Here is a 16,897-nt window from a genome sequence, read left to right as displayed (position 1 = left end):
ATTTGAACAGTTTTAGGAAATAAGGGTGAGATGGAAAGTCCACCCACTCTGGCCTTCAAATAGGAAGCAGAGGCATGGAGAAGCCATCCAGTCCCCAGCCCGTTAGTCACAGACTCGGGCTAGGAGCGCCTTACTCAGCTTCTTCCTGCCGAGCGCCTGAAAGTGTCAGAGAGCAAAATATCTGTCTGATTATTTCTAAATATAGATCTAGACATCACCATAAGGCTTTGTTTTTAAAACATTTGCTTAATAAATTCCTCCCAGGACAAGACTTCAGTCTGACTCAGGATTTTACATTAGTTGCTTTTCCCCTCACTAGGACAAAACACCAGATACAAGCCTCCTAAGGAAGGAAAAGTTTACTCTGGCTCATGGGGTGAGGGGATGCTGCTTGTCGTGGTGGGAAGGCATGGCAGGGGCGTAAAGCACCTGGGGACATGGCACCCGCAGTCTAAAGCAGAGAGTGGATGCTGGTACTCAGGCTGCCTTCTCCTTTTCATTCTGCCTAGGACCCCATGGCATGGTGCTGCCCACATTTAGGGTGGGGCTTTCCTTCTTAGTTAATCTCTCTGGAAAGGTCCCCGAGGGACACACTTGGTGAGAAATCCAGTCAAGTGGACAATGTTTATTCACCACCATGAACTTCATCTGCTGTGTTTATGTCACAAATGGAAATGAAAGGAAGTGTGTCATCTGTCAGTCCAGGGTCCCTGGTCCCCAGATTCCCTCAGGTACTCGATCGCTTTGCTGTTCAAGTGCTCAGCACAACTCAGATAGTGTATGTGCAAAGAACCTTCGAGCTTTCTCTCACAGGCATCAAGTCCCCGCAGGTAACTTACAGTTTCTATGCAGTGTGATTGCTGTATTGTTTAGGTATCGCAGTAAGGGAAGATTCGTCGGTACATGTTTGGTACAGATGCAATTTTTTCAGGTGTATTTGGTCTAAGACTAACCCAATGGATTTGGGGGGTACTGATTATATTAGTTTTAGACTAAGAAGTCCTTATTTGGGGTCAGCGTGGGGACAGCTGTGGTCTGGATTGGGGCAGGGCTGCACTGAGGGTTTTGCTTGTTGCCAAGACATCCGCTCTGCTCCACCAAACCCATCCCAAAGTATGGGGTTTGGGCAAGGCAGGGTCACGAGCAACACCGTGGGGACTCCGGCAGCAATGCCACACGTGAAGGCCTTCGGCAATGCTGCATCCTGCACACTGGGGCTGCTCAGGCATTCAGCTGGCACTGATTGCACTGGAAAGGGACACAGAGCTGGGGAGCCTGACCCACTAATGAGTATTGGAGAGGCAGCCTGGGGCGACAAGAGAGCCAGGCCCAGGACAGAGACAATTCCCTGGCTCAGAAGCAGAGCCGAGCTCTCCAGGAGGCAGTCGGGGCTTTAGTTAGGACACCAGCAAAACAGACAGAAGCACCAGAATTAAAAAAAAAAACAGGCTTGACTTTTTCACAAAGATATAGAAAAGGTTATTCTGATTTTAGCATAATCCCATGTGTCCTCTTTTTACATATTTGTTGATGTTAGTGATCCTGCACTAGCCTCGGCAGTTAGGGCTTTTCCACTGCTAACACTAGCAGAAAAAGAGGCTGGCCACAGGGTCCCAGGAAAGAGGGTGGAGAAAGCAAAACTGCTCTAGGCTTCGAGGTGTCAGGAGAGGTTTTCAGTTTCCCTCCCACAAGCTCAGCTGTGACAGCATTCCTGGGCTGATAGAACACCCAACAAGCAAAACCGAGAGGAACAAAGGACTCGTTTTGGCTCCTGGGTTGAGTGGCTGGGAAGGCTTGGTAACAGAAGCATGAGGTGGCTGATCATAATGCATCTACAGCTACAGGCATGAGCCAGCCAGCGATGAATGCTTGCCTTTGTCTTTCTCCTCAGCCTGGGACCCTAGTCCATAGGATGGTGCAGCCCACATTTGGGATGGGCCTTCCTTCCCTCGTTCAGTTTTTTAGAAGTACTCTCACAGACAAACCCAGAGGTATGCCTCCATGGTGATTCTCAATCCAGTCAGGTGACAATGAAGTCTATTCCCGACCTCTTCTCCAACTTCTCCATATCCCTCTGTGTTCCTTCTTTCTCCTTTAGCTTCCCCTCCCAACCTGAAGGGGCTCATTTAGAGATTTCCCTGACACAGCCTTTCCATGGTCCTCCCCCTCTACATCAGGCCTGGAGCATCATTCTGACATCTCCATCTGTTAGATCTTCAATTTGCCTTCATAAATGTCCCCAAGTGAGCACCCCTAATATGACCTGACTCAAGCCCATGCGTGTCTCGTTGTCCCTGTACTTTACACGGTGTATTTCAGTGTCCACCACTCAGTGGATGAGTTCTGTTGACCTGTTTCCTTTCCAGATAATGGGGTTCAGGACACACTACCCCAAACACAACCCTTCAACATGCCACTGAGATGACTTGGAGGACTTTACTGTCAGACAGTGGTGTGGAGGTTTGAATGCATGCCACCAGAGTGGCTGGCATTTTAATGTTCTTCCCCAGTTGGTGCCCTGTTTGGGGAGACTTGGGAGGTGTGGCCTTGCTGAAGGAAGTATGTCACTGGGGCAGGCTTCGAGAGCTTAAAGACTTGGTTCTTCTGAGTCAGCTCTGCCTGCATCTTGTTTCTGTGAGAGGTGAGCTCTCAGCTGCCGCTTCAGCCACCATGTCTGCTGCTTGCTGCCACACTTCCCTGCCACGATAGTGACAGAGTCTTGTCCCTCTGGAACCCTAATTCCCCAAATCCCTTCTTTCTGTAAGTTTGTCTTGGTACTGTATTACAGCAATAGAAACCTTAGTGAATACAACTGGGGAGGGATAACCTCTTGTAAGAGAGAGTGACATCACTAAGGAAATCTCTGTGTGTCAGAGTAGCCCCATCTCCACACCTGGGCAGTCAGTTACTGGGTACACTGGCCCACATGGAAGGCACCCACCCCTTTGCCTCAGAGAAACAGTCTCTCTTTTGTGAAATGAACTGTTGCCTGATTCTAGAATAAAAATGAGTTCCTTCAAATTTGTTCACTGACATAATTCACTCTTACAGAGGACTGAAGGGTAACTCAGTGGGTAAAAATATTTGCTTTGGAAACCTGAGTTCTACCTCTGGAACCAACATAAGGTAGAGTGGTCCTCAGACCTTTAGTGCACACATGGCCTGCACACACCTATTTCCACTCTCACACACAGTATTGATAAATTGAAGATGTTAAGTGACTAATCCAGTTTCTGTAGCAGGCAAGAGCCACTCATTCTTGGTGGATGGGGTCATGGTGGTTGGTTTCAATGTCTACTTGTCACAAATTAGAATCACCTGAGGAGGGACTCTCACCTGAAGAGTTGTCCTGATTGCCTCATTGATGTGGGAAGGCTCAACCCAAGTGCTGGTAGCACTTTCTGGTAACAGTCCAGATAAAATGGGTGTGTCAGAAGGAAGATCATCTGCCTCTTGCTCCATGCCTTCACTCCTGACCCCTGGTTCATTCCCGCTGTTGCTGCTGCTACTGCTGATGGTGCTGATGGTGCTGATGCTGGTGCTGATAATGCTGATGCTGATGATAATGATAATCCCTTCGCCGACATCACAACCAGCATGTCCAGGCTTCCAGCACTGAGTAAGGACCAGTGTTCTCTGAGCACTTTCTAGGTTTAGACACCAGATTGGGACTGGCAAGGCACCAGCTTTGTGTACTGAGTAACTACTGGGGTGTTGGCCTCTCAGGGGTAAGATGACTATTGTTACCATTTTAATATAAACTGATTTAATAATAGAGAATTTATTTATATACAATATATATATATATATATATATATATATACTATCAGTTCTGTTTCTCTATAAACCCCTGTCTGATACAGGGGTGAATCTCCTGTGACCCCAATGATTTCTAAAGAGTTCACCACTTCTCAATAGTAAGTTGGGGACCCCCACAACATGAACTATGGCCAATTCAGATCTCAACATTAGGTCCTGTGAAGCTTTCTTGCCAGTCTTTTTAACACCATATTTTCCTCTCTCAAAACAGAATTACCTGGGGAATCCAGATCCACTGTATTCACACGTGACAAGTCACACTATTAATCTGTGGATGCTGAGAGAAGCCACGGGGAAAAGGAGCCACTGTTTGCAAGCCTCCTTTAGCTGATGTGTGACCAAAGCCAGATCCAGGGTCCAGCAAGGCCACTGGTCCTGAAATGGCTTTCCAAACAAGTCTATTGGCTAGTCATCAATAAAGGTTGGAAGAATCGGCTACTTGGGCTCCTGCAGTCTGTCCCTGCTGATTCGGCCTGTTTGGCTTTCACGTTCATTTCCTACCCTTGTTTGAAATGTTGTTTTCTATTAAATAAATCATGTATGTGTCATTCATGGAGGCAAGCATTCCATTTCAAGGTAGAGGACACGCATGCACACATGCATGCACACATGCACTTGCGTGTGCCCAGGCACACACGTGCACACACACACACACACACACACACACACACACACACACACACACACATACGGGTGCATGCCTTCGAGTGTATACACAACCCACATGCAGAGACCACACCTGCCCATGCCCTATTTCCCCCTTAGAGTTCACTCGGGTCACAGTTGTCCTGAACCTTGAGCGTGATGTTGTGTGTTGTGGTAGATACAGACTCATTTCTCCTCCATCTGGGCAACGTCATCCTGCTGGGACCCGGTATTTAACTTTGCAGAAAGACTGGTCTCTGGTCACTCTGTTTGGGCTTTGCAAGATGAGTTTGGAACCATGCCAGGGGTTCCATCTAGGATGTTGTCACTGTTAGAGAAGATGAACAAGAGAAGGGGCAGGTCACCCCTTGCAAGAGGCCTCAGAATCTCTGTCCAGGGAGTGCTTTGGAAGGATCTCTGAGCATCGCAGCTAGAAAAAGAGGAAATTGACCCTGATGGCACTATTAATTATTATTTAATTTACTTGACCAAAGAGCTCTGTTAGAGGAGCTGAGAATGTGGCCCATGCTGAGAAAGGCACCCAACCAGGGTGGTGAGATTGTGCCTACTTGTGACCAAGGAGAAGGGGCCCCTTACTTTAGTTACTGCCCTTGAGACAAGAGAGGCAGACCTGGGCCTCGGGAAATGATGGTGTGAGTGCTCCGTCTACTTCTGTTTTTAAAAGGCCAAGGGTAGGGCCAGAGAGGACCTAACAGGTAGAGGTGCTTGCTGCCAATCTCCAGAACCTAAGTGCTAGAAGGAAATAACCGATGCCTGCAAGTTGTGCTTTGTATAACCCTCACCCACACACAACTAAATAAATGTAAAAGGAAAGTTTAAATGACTGAGGGGACAATGTCTTAAGATCTCAGACCGAATTTTATTCATGGCTCCCATGGTCATTCTAGGAGAATGACTCTTTAGGGAGTCAAGGCTCCCACCATAACACAAGGTCACAGCATGAGGTTACTTACTTTTTGGGATTTTAAAACCATCTTTTCAGTGTTGACAAGTCTAGACTCTCCAGAAGATGGCAGCAGCAAGACTCGGCCACCCAGTGGTCACAGGGCAGAACTATGTGCAAGGGGCTCACTCTTACTGGGACCGGTGTGACTTGTACAGACAGTGAAAGTGAGCCTCTTGGGTAGAAGAGTAAAGGCAGGAGGAGTGTTTGGTTAAACATTGTTGGGTCAGAATATTGAGTGGGGACATATGAAAGCCACACTTTTCCTGAGCCTTGATCTAATTCAAGTGCTGCGTGTTTACACCCAGTTTCCAGGCAGCCTGTGTCATCTGATGCCTTAACTTCTAGGATTATGATGGACTATGGAACTGAAATCCAGAGTGTCTGCTAATGCAGGTTATTGGTAAAGGGGATCTCTGAATATTTTGGGTATCTCATAAATGACATCATCCTTTTTCTTATCAAGGAAGAGTTACTTTAAATTCCATTGGCAGTTCAAGAGTTCATTTTATTTCTAGAACTGTGCCATCCAATGGAATCACAATGCTCTTGTTAATATAAATAGACTGAAGTACAAAGATAATTATTATACAAAAACGTGCAAGTGCAGGCATTTATAGTCTGGCATATTTTTTCTATTTAAAAGATACTTAAGACACGTGTACTTAAATATATAGTATTTGAGATAGGATAATATGTGTAAGTCATGATTTTTACAGTTAACCAACCACAGATTAAAAATATTTTGGGGGAAAAACCCAAAATGTTCCTGTATCAGTAAGGTTTTTTGCCAACCTGACTCATATCAGTGCCATCTGAAAAGAGGCACTCTCAGTTGAGAAAATGTTCCCATCAGACTGGCCAGGAGGCAAGTCTGTGTGGCATCTTCATGATTAATGATTGACACAGGACCCAGCTCCCTGGGGTCAATGCCATCCCTGGGCTAGTGGTCCTGGGGTGCATAAGAAAGTAGGCTGAGCAAGCCATGAGGAGCAAGCCAGCAAGCAGCACCCTCCATGGTCTGCATCAGCTCCTGCCTCCAGGTTCCTGCCTCGAGTTCCTTTTCCCACTGTCCTTGAGGATGGACCATAATCTGGAAGTGAAATAAATCCTTTCCTCCCATGTTGCTTCTGGTCATGGTGTTTATCACCGAAGCAGAAAGCGAACTAAGACAACACCCAAAAGCAACGCTTGAAGTTGCCACACCCTGAGCCCTATGCTGAATCCACATAGACACAGTGCTCTGTTGGCACCTAACATGCACTTCACATTATCTAGGGATGACGGAAAATGTGCTGAAGCGTTCATGGAGGTTCCAGGCAAATGGGTCTATGAGGCGGGATTCGGGCACCTGTAGGAGACCTGGAGCCTATGGGTGGCTGTGTTTGCACAGATGCCTGCTGTATTATAGGAGTCACAGATCCTGCACAGTACACAAATTCTTTGCACCTAATGTCACTTTCTATTAAGACTGCAGGTGGTGCCAGTCGTGGTGACACACACATACACACAAAACAAGGTAGGATTTGCTGAAGGAGGCAGAGGCAGGAGGATTGTGTGTTTGAAGCAAGCCTGGACTACACATTTTGGGTTGGATAGATGGTTCAGCGTTTAGGAGCACCATGGAGGCTCACAACTGTCGGCAGCTCCAATTCCAGGGAATCTGACACCCTCACCCAGACATAAATGCAGGAAAACACCAATGCACATGAATTTTTAAAAATAATGATGTAAAAAGAGACTATAGGCGGCACTTTTTGAAGCAAGCCAGGCTATCTGTAACTGCTCGTGGCTGTCATGTTGAAGCTAAGGCTGAAGCTCAGAGCATCTGTGTCAGCTACTTGTCCTGAGGGAGCAGTCTGGAGTGAATTTTGGTTCCTCTGCATGTACCCCCAATGTTTCTTAGAGCCTCAGGACCCCCATAGCCCTCTGAAAGACTGTGCTAGGGTGTACCAGGCATAAGGAAATGATTTTTACCTTGACTGTCACTCAGTGACAGAAGAGCCACGCAAAACCTTCCTATGTGGACATCACCAGCATTTGTCACCTGGGAAAAGAAGAGAGATGCCAAGGAGTGGAGAACCTTGGACCTGGGTCAATCAACCTCTGGCCTGGTTTTCTGGTCCATAAAACAGTTATTGAAAGGCATGGCTGGTAGGGTCTTCTGGTAATATTTCAGTCTTCCTTTTTGTGTAGGTTTAAGGAGACAGTCAGGGACTTATTGCCACCTCCTCTTTCTGCTCAACTCTAGCAGGAAGAGAAAGCTTTCTCTTCGCTTCAGTGTACCCTGGCCTCCCGCAGATGCCACAGTGAGGGAGCGAGCCTAAGGCTGCCACGGGCTCCCCAATCTTAAGTTCTTATTTTTGCACACAGCTTTGAGCCCTAGCTTCCTAAACCCCTGCTTCCTACAAAGGTCAATGCTGTGTTTTCTGAAACTGTGTTCACAAAGGTGATTCTCGGGATTGCTGGCAGGAAGCAAATGTCAGCTCGATCCTGGGTAATTGATACATGACAGCTCAGTTTCAGGGCTCAGCCAAAGTAGTTCCTGATAGACTCTAGATGACAGATGGGATCATCCTTCAGAGGGAAAACCCGAGGCACAGCTTTGTGGTGGATTTTGACATTCTTATAATTGTTTTGGAAGTAGAAAGTTCATAATGATTTCATGAAATAAAATACTGATGCACACACACATACATGCTTGATATTTAACTTGCATGCTAAGTGAATGTGCAGTTATTGAGCTTATTTGGGATGCAAAGTGATTTTTAAAACCTTTTACATTTGTTTATTCATTTTATGTATGTGCACATGATAGCCCACATGTGTGGAGGTCAGAGGACAACTTTAGGAATCAGTTCCCTCCTCCCACCCTGTGGGCTCTGGGGATTGGACTCAGGTCATCACATGAGACTTGGTGGCAAGCGCCTTTACCTGCTGAGCCATCACTCCAGTCCATAGTTTTTTTTTTTAATAGCTCTCATTGTGTATCTTTGGATATCCTAAAACTCATTATGTAGACCAGGCTCGCCTCAAACTCACAGATATTCACCTGCCTCTGCCTCCCGAATGCTGAGTTTAAAGTCATGAACCATAAAATGGTTTTAGAAGATTGTTTGGCCAGGAATGGTGGTATACATTTTAATTGTACCACTTAGGAGGCAGAGGCCAGCCTGGTCTAACACAGAGAATTCCGGGCAACCAGGACTACTTAATAAGACTCTGTCTCCAAAAATATTATTTTATCAAATTATCAAACTGTTCTTAGGATTAGTCTACAACACTGAGGATCATTCTTAATAAATTTCATTAAAAATAACTTAGAAGATTATTCATTCTTCATTGAAACAATTACTATATAGTATTACTATTCATTACTAAACGGAAGCCCTTGTATGAAGGCATCAGGGCCTTGCCTGGCACTGTCACTCATCTATGGTGATAGTATTTTTTTTTTCGAGACAGGGTTTCTCTGTATTGTTTTGGAGCCTGTTCTGAACTCACTCTGTAGACCAGGCTGGCCTCGAACTCACAGAGATCCACCTGCCCCTGTCTCCTGAGTGCTGGGATAAAAGGCGTGTGCCACCAATGCCCAGCGATTGTTGATAGTATTTTGATAATATATTCTTAATGGGTGATTATTTGTAATAAATCTCAGCACATTCACGTTACTTCCCTAGTAGCAGCTCATTTAACAGACAGGCCGCCTTCAGTGAGTGCCAACTGGTTGAGTCCAAGGTTGTTTTAGACCAGGTTTGATAAGCTTTCTAGTTTTAAAGAGGCGTTACCCTGCCTGTGAGAAGGCACATCTGGCTTACTTTTCTTTAATTTCATATATAACAAATTTCAGAGGTCTGTGTGTTCACAAGTATCAAAGCAGCCCTAAGTTTGTTTCCTACATTGCTTTGATAAATGCCGTAATCAAAAGCGTCTTGGGGGAGTGCGGTTTGAATGATAATGATCCCCATTGAATGGTAATGATAATGGTTCATATGTTGAAATACTTAGTCCCCAGTTGGTGGAACTGTTGGGGAAGGATTAGGAGGTGTGGCCTTGTTGGAGGAGGTCTGTGGCTGGGGCAGGCTTTGAGGTTTAAAAGCCCACACCAGTTATCTCTACCTCGTGTGCTAATGGATCAAGACTGTGAGCTCTTGGCTACCTCTCTTCCTGCCTGTCTGCCGTCATGCTTCTAATCCTCTAGAATTGTATGCCCCCAATAAATTACATCTTATCGCAACAATGGAAAGCAACCAAGACTGGGAAGAAAGGGTTTACCTCACCTTGAAGATTATAGTTTACCATGAAGGGCTGTCAGGGCAGAAACTCAAGGCAGGAATCTGGAGCCAGAAACTGAAGAGAGAACATGGAGAGTGCCGCTTACCAGCTTGCTCTCCGTTGTTTGCTCTGTTTGCTTTCTTACACAACACAAGATCACTTATTCAGGGATGACACCATCCACAGTGAGCCTACATGGATCATTAACCAAGAAAATTCCCCACAAACTTACTTACAGGCCAAGCTGATGAATCTTGATTTTCTTAATTGAGATTGCCTCTTTTTCAATGATTCTGGCACGTGTCATGTAGACAAAAACTAACCAGCACACTAAATAAGTATTCCCTAAGTTCCTCCAATCAGGAGCTCTCTGGAAGAAGCACGGTGGTTTGGGTTTGACGGGCCTGTCAATCTCTGGAGTCAGGAAAACCTGCCAGCCGACAAAGAGTCCTGAGTACACAGAGTGGTGTCTCCTCCATAGTGTCAAACAGCAGTCTGCCTTCGGGATGTGGCTGAGATGGCATAGTGTTCATTCTTAGGGGCCTCCAGGTGTGACAGCACTGATGCGCCTGGGGACCCCAAACTTGCCTCTTCTTTGACTGTGATGGAGGTAAATTCAATAAGCATTTGCAAAGACATGGCATTGTTTTAAAAAGAGAAACAAATATCTGTTTGCGAGATTGGCCTGAGAAGCTAAATATCAGTATAATATGAGTTATAGCCTATACTGTCCTCCATAGTCACTGACAGTGAGGGGAATATTAGCTTTAAATGGCTTTCTTTTTCCATTCATAGCTGTTAGCTGTGCTCTGTTGAACACCACCTCTCCTTTCTCCCTGTGCAGGACCTTCCTTAAGGACAAATTGGTCCAATTACATAAACATTATTATAATATTCTCATTCTAAAAATAACTAATCATGTTCAGGGTTTTAAACCACACATCAATTTCCTTAGCCAAGGTATACTTTATCTGCAGTTAAATTGTCTTAAGCCAATAGCCAACGAGTTTTAACAAGTGTGTGAACCTCTGTAAGATATCTAAAAGTGAGCGTGCATCGGTTTGAATGGTATTAGTGAAAACTCAGCCACCAGCAAAGTGCTGCTGCTATGTTTATGTAGGAAATGAAAATTGCTTCCCTTCAGAATAATTTTACTTCTTTACTTCCCTCTCCCTGCGTTTTCCTGTCTGTCTGTTGTATGAGTCTGGATTTGTGCCTGTCTGAATACTGTCTTATGAATCTGTCTGTCCTCATGTCTGTGTGTCTGTCCCTAACTGAGAGCCTTGCTCCATCTGTATCTACTGAGCAACACAGAAAGCATTGCATGGGGCAGGAATGAGGAAGCTTCACTGGAATCTCGAATAGAGTTTACAAGGGATGAAGTTACTCACTCCACCTGCCTCCAACTCACCCATCTCTCTCTCTCTCTCTCTCTCTCTCTCTCTCTCTCTCTCTCTCTCTCTCTCTCTCTCTCACACACACACACACACACACACACACACTATCCTCTAGTGACTAACAATATACAATATAAATAGGAGGACCTGGGCTTAAATCCCTAAAACCTAAATAAGTATACAGGTCTATCTGCATTCCCAAAACTGAGGGGGCTGAGACAGGAGGATCCCTGGGGCTTGCTGGCCAGCAAATATAGCTAATTAGTGAGCTTCAAGTTCAGGGACACACTCTGTCTCAACAAAAGGTGGGAAGCAACTGAGGAAGACATTCTTTATCAACCACTGGCCTCGAAATCTGCACACACAGACACACATGTGTGCATACACACACAGAATCAACAGCATTTTTATATACTGGCAACCAAAAATGTGCAAACGGAATTAAGAACACAGTTTAACCCATATTAACACCAAAAATAATAAAGTGCTTACAAACATCACTTTCTTTTTTGTTTGTTTGTTTGTTTGTTTTTCGAGACAGAGTTTCTCTGTATTGTTTTGGAGGCTGTCCTGGAACTCGCTCTATAGACCAGGCTGGCCTCGAGTGCCCCTGCCTCCCGAGTGCTGGGATTAAAGGTGTGGGCCACCAACGCCCAGCTTACAAACATCACTTTCTAAAGTGCAAGTCGTGTGTCCTAGTTGCTTTCTGCTGCTGTGATCAGATACTAAGCGAAGATGATGTAGGAGGAAGAGGATTATTACATCTAACAGGTCCATCACGGAGGGAAGCCGGAGCAGAAACCTGGAGGTAGAAACTGAAGCAGAGGTCACGGAGGAAGCCGGTGTTGTAGAATAATCTTTTTGTACAATGTAAAGACATCACTCTGATTGCTTTAATAAAAAGCTAAGTGGCCAGTAGCTAGGCATGATTTCCAGGCACAGAGGATGCTGGGGCGAAGGGTGGAATCATGGGAGAAGGCTTGAGACAAAGAATGAACAGGATGAGCGGTGCATAGGAGAGGTAAACAAGTCTCAGGACCGCACATAGATTAATAGAAATGGGTTAATTTAAGTTAACTTAAAAGAGCTGGCTACAATCAAGCTTAGCTCTTATAATTAGTGATAAGTCTCCATGTGGTTTGTTTTTGGGGAGCCGGCAGTACCAAGGGAAAGGTCTGACTACAAGGCTGCTCACTGGCTTGCTCAGCTTGTTACCTTTACAACTGAGGACCATGGGGTGGCACCGCCACAATGAGCTGAGCCCTCCCACATCAGTCATTAGTCAACAAAATGCCCCCATCCTTGCCTACAGGCCAATCTGATAGAAGGAAGGTCTCAATCTGGGCCGTTTTCCCAGCTGATTCCTGTGTGCCAAAAAACTAACCAGCATGACTTGTATGCTGAAAACTATGCAATTTTGTTTGTTTAAAATAAGTATAAATAAAAGGAAAGATGTCTGTTTTGTGGCTTGTTGACCTACAGGTTTAACATGACTCATGTCAAAACCTCAGCTTCCTTTCTTACAGAAATTGACACATGCATCTTAAAAATCAGAGAAATCCACAGGGCGCAGACTATTAAATGAAGTTTTCAAAGAGATGAAGGAAGTCAGAAGACCCACAACTTCTGACATCACAGCTTCGCATTAAAGCTCCCATAATCCCAGCAGTGTAAGAGCTAACATAAAGGAGCAACAGACCTCAGTGGGGCTGTCTACAAAGACTTGCATTTACTGTTAGTTTGTTTGGTTTGGTTTGGTTTGGCTTTTCAAGACAGGGTTTCTCTGTATAGCCCAGACTGTCCTGGAACTAGCTCTGTAAACCAGGCTGGCCTTGAATTCACAGAGATCCACCTGCCTCTGCCTCCAGAGTGCTGGGATTAAAGGTGTGCACCACCGCTGCCAGGCTGCTGGTTGTTTTTTTGACAAAGGTGCTATCCTGAAATCAGAGCAGCTGTTGGAGCCCTTTTATGTTCCCTCACAGAAGGTGTGGGGGAGGGGCAACAGATCCTCAGTTGAGTTTCCACACCTGTCCCAGCTGACATACCCCCCCAACAGCTGTGCTGGCCATGCCTGTCCTTAACTGACATAACCTTCCACAGCTACACTAGCCACACCTGTCTCCTGCTGACATAACCCGCCACAGCTGTGCTGGCCACACCTGTCTCCTGCTGACATAACCCTCCACTGCTGTGCTGGCCACACCTGTCCCAGCTGACATAACCCCGCCACAGCTGCGCTGGCTTGGGAGGAGCTGATGTACACAGATACTGAAAGGTTAACTGGATGCACAGCTCCATCATGTGGTTTTCAGGGTTGTCCTTCAAACAGAGGCGGGATTTTTCTGTGGTGTGGCTGTTTGAGGGTGTCATTCATGCTCCTATTAAGTAACCCCGATAAGCTCATTGGTTCACCAAGCTGGACTTGAATGGAATCGTTTCTTTGAGCTGTCATTGGTACCAGACTTGAGGTGAATAAACATTCATATCAGCCTACACATTCCTATCAGCAACACATTTTTCCCATCAGATGATCCTGGGACAACTAGCTGTACATACAAAGGAAATTAAGTTTGACTTCTGCCTCACACCGCAGACAAAAATGAACTCAAAATGGATCACAACCCTACATGTAAGAACTGAAACTCTGAAGACAATCCATGAGTAATTACTTTGAATGACTCCTCAGCTATAAAACCAAGCATACAAACAGCAACCAGATATATCCTGCTGGAAACAGGACAAACAAGACAGAGTGGCTCTGAAATTTGGGGACAATCTCTCTCACTCCTCTGCATGGTCTAGAGCTTCTCCCTGAAGAAATGGAGACAGACATAGTACTGGCTACAACTGTCTTGCCCCTCCCCCAACAAGAACATCAAGCTTAAACCAAATCCCGTGCCCAGGTCTGCAGAGTGGGGTGCAGGCGTGGGCCCTGGGGCAACAATGGTCCAGCCGTGTCAGCCCACTGAGAATTGAGATTCTAAAGGCGCTTCTGGGAGGCCTCCAGTCTCTCAACTATTTAAGCCTACATATGCTGTATTTCCTGATATGTCCAATCAAAAGCAAACTAATTGAGGCGAAGCAAAACACAGCCGCTAAAAAAAAACTTCTCACTGCAGAATGAGGGGAATCTACTGACATGCTCTCTTGTCTTCCCTCTGGCAGAATGAGTCTGATTAGCAGTTGTGGTGTCACGAGTGGGCAGAACGACACACTGGGATGCCCTCTGCAGAGCACCTGGCCACCCTCCTAAGCAAGAGTGATATAACTCTGACACCAGGGCAGGCAACTGTGTAGTGACTGTCACAATGAGGCTCTACTTCAGCTGTAACTCTTCCTTTCCTTTCCTTTCCTTTCCTTTCCTTTCCTTTCCTTTCCTTCTTTTTTTTTTGTGTGTATGTTTTCTTTTCTTTTTTTCTTTTTTTTGTTTTGTTTTGTTTTGTTTTTCGAGACAGGATTTCTCGGTATTGTTTTGGAGGCTGTCCTAGAACTCACTCTGTAGACCAGGCTGGCCTCAAACTCACAGAGATCCACCTGCCTCTGCCTCCCGAGTGCTGGGATTAAAAGTGTGTACCACCAACGCCGGGCTCTTTCCTTATAACTGAAAAAAAATTCATGTATCCTGATGCTATGTAAAACATAACATTTGTGGACTGAGCCCGGGGATAGTGCCCCAATGGGCAACCCGGGAATTCAAAATGAAATCACTCATATTAAACCATATTACAATCTGAAGCTAAACTATTTGGTTGAGAGATCATAAAGAGATAGGGAGGGAGGAAGGGAAGGGGGAGGGAGAGAGAGAGGGAGATCCAATTTCTCAGCTAAGCAGTGTGTTGCTGACAATGCAACTTTCATCTTTACACAAAAATGGTGATGTGCGGTGACCAGATGTTACCAATAAGTTATTAGCTTATAGTTCTGTCTGTGCCCCCCCTTAGAAAAGTAATGCAATGACCAACCCAGATGGGGTAAATACGATCAAACTATATTACCCAAACCTATGGAAATGTCACAGTGTACCCCCGTGACCATAGCTTCCCTCCTTCAAGACGTTCTAGGTCTACACAGCCAACCTCCTTTGGAACCTATGGAAATGTCACAGTGTACCCCCGTGACCATAGCTTCCCTCCTTCAAGACGCTCTAGGTCTACACAGCCAACCTCCTTTGGAACCTATGGAAATGTCACAGTGTACCCCATGATCATAGCTTCCCTCCTTCAAGACATTCTCAGTCTAACAGCCAACCTCCTTTGCTCAGCTCAGCTCATCATATTCACCTTAATGAAATTTAATAGAAAGTATTACATTTTGTGTAAATATAAAGTCCAAGATTGTTAGAGTAACTGGTTGGACTAGCTCGTGACTGTAATCACAGCTCTAAGGAGATGTAGGCCAAAGGACACCAACTTGAAGGCCAGCCTGGGCTACTGAGAAGACCCTGTTACAAAAAAAAAGAAAGAAAGGAAGGAAGGAAGGAAGGAAGGAAGGAAGGAAGGAAGGAAGGAAAAGCAAGACTTCCAGGCTGTCCTAATTTTATTTATTGACATAACCTACAAACAGCAGTGCCTGTATCTGAAGTCACACACACAGAGGTTGTACGTGTGGGCTCTACAGTCACCACAAGATACAGTTGCCAGCTCTAGAAGGTTCCCTCGGGCCTCTTTCCTTGCATTGCCCCATGTCCCTGCAAAGTTAAGGTGCTCTTGCCTCACCAGGAAGAGTGTTAACCATCCTAGCCCTAATATAGTAAATTGATCCTCCTTGCTGGAGAAGGGTTGTCGCCAGGGGTGGGCTTTGAGGTTTTAAACCCCATACCACCCCTTCGGCCTCCACCCCACCCTCTGCACCCTGCCTCCTACTTCTGAATCAGGATGTAAAGCACCCAGCTACTGCTCCACTGCCATGCCATATGTATGGAAAAGCAGTTTATATAAAGGGCTTGGGACCATCCATGGTTTCCGGCATCAGCTAAGGTCTTTGAATAAGGCCCTCTGTGGATGAGGTGGGGAAAGACTATTGTAATGTCAGGAAAGTTGAGAATTAGTAATTAACTGTTCCTTGGCAGCGTTCCAGTTGCTCTGGGCACAGGGGATCATTACCGGAGCTTCTCAGGTGTCGATGGACAACCTCTGGAGTTTTGTGGCTCACCTAAAGATGGGGACAAATGCCCAGAGCCACATTTGCAACCGTCTTTTCATGCGATCTGAAAGAGATCATAAAAGTTTTGCTGGAGAACGTAACAGTGGTGATACTTTTCATAAGTTTCAAGAGTTACAATACTTCAAAATCCTCAGAACCTTGCAACATAAACTATGTCGAATATAGTCAGAAGCGAGGCAAGTAAGGAAGTCGGCAGGCTCAGCCTCGGTGCAGTCTAAGCCACTGAGTTAGTTAGGTGGCTGCAGGACTCTGAAGAGGACTTTGGGAGTAGCAGGGGTAAACAGTTCTTTCAAAGGAAAAGTTTGGCACCCTGTGGAGAAGGCTTCAGGCCATCATGCTAAACCCAGGCAGGAATCAGAACAGTTAATTTTGAAAAAAAGAGGCAGCTCTGCCCTCACCTTGGTTGAACCCCTCCTGCGCTCACACACAAAGGGGAGGATGCAAGTCCTTAACCTTGTACAAAAAGCATATTAGGGGTACCAAAGTGCTTGTGAGTCTCTGCACAAAGGGAAGCAGGCAGTGTCCTTAACCGTGGAGTGCTGTGAGTCTGCCTCACAGAGCGGGGCCGCAGCACTATGGAGTACCTGTAGGCCAGTGGCCCTACCTTCATCTGCACGCCAGCTCAAGTTCCCGC

Source organism: Mesocricetus auratus, unplaced genomic scaffold (assembly GCF_017639785.1).
Source record: "Mesocricetus auratus isolate SY011 unplaced genomic scaffold, BCM_Maur_2.0 Super-Scaffold_100707, whole genome shotgun sequence".
NCBI lineage: Eukaryota > Metazoa > Chordata > Mammalia > Rodentia > Cricetidae > Mesocricetus > Mesocricetus auratus.
Note: the sequence above shows the minus strand (reverse complement) of the source record.